The following is a 1,180-nucleotide window of genomic DNA, read 5'->3' on the forward strand; positions in this document are numbered from 1 at the left end:
TATTTATCCCAACATTGGTAAAATGTTTCTCCTGGTTTTTGAGTGAAAGTGGTGATTTATCTTTTGAAAGAGTTTGTTCTATAAGAAGGGAAAAATTTCTTCAAAAACTATTGTTGTATTTCATTCTAAGCACAAATAGATTCAGGTCTTAAATTTTGTACCCATGTTTTAGCTTTATCTTTTAATGAAAATAGAAAAAGCTTTAATCTAATGGTGTTCATGATACAATTTGAGTCATTATACTTATTCTAGACCTGTTTAAATTCTCTTAAATGCAAGTATGGATTTTCTAAATCTAAGTATGAAAAGAAGGTAAAAGTTGAATAATATCTGGTTTAAAATTAAAATGAAGTGCATCAGGGGAAAAAACTATGCATGATGATGCACTTGTTCTTGTGGGATTCATGTGGTTTCTAAGTGTTCTAAGATGGATATTCTCATTATTCTCATTATGAAGGGAATGATTATCTTCTTTGGCCATATTTTCTGAAAATGATGAGGATACCCTACAAACTCTACCACTTAATGTACATGACCACATTCTCATACACGTGTAGGAATAGAATAAAAGAAAGAAGAAAACAAAAGAAGAAGAAACAAAGTTAGATACAAGAACAGTGAAAAGATAAAATAAAATAAATACTATAATTTGTACAAGAATTTACCTCCCCAGCAACGGTGCCAAAAACTGGACAGGACCAAAAGATTGATGTCTTCTCCCAAGTGTAAGAGTATTGAAGTAATAAATAACTTGGCAAGATTGGGGTCGAACCATAGGGATGATAATTTTATAAATTATAAACAACTATAATAATAGTAGTAGTAGTAATAGAAGAAGAAGTTGATGAGAACTTTAAAATGGAAGATCAATGTAAGGATTAAACAATGATAACAACAAATGTCAAGGTTAGAAGATCTACTAATGATATTTTAAACAAGTATAGTATAAACTCTTATTATTCAATTGTAAACCACAAACAATGGAGGTTTCAATCAGATTACGAATTCTTAACATGATTATATTAGTTATCTTATTTGAATAACGTTAATACTTATAAATGTTGTCAGACATTCATGATTATAACTTATGTTAACAACAAATCAAGTTCCTTTCATAGCTCAGGTGTCAGTTATACCATACAGTATGAACTATGAAAGTGCCAAGCATTTGTTGTACCAA

Source organism: Populus euphratica, unplaced genomic scaffold (assembly GCF_000495115.2).
Source record: "Populus euphratica unplaced genomic scaffold, PopEup_1.0 scaffold1030.1, whole genome shotgun sequence".
In the NCBI taxonomy this organism is placed as follows: Eukaryota; Viridiplantae; Streptophyta; class Magnoliopsida; order Malpighiales; family Salicaceae; genus Populus; species Populus euphratica.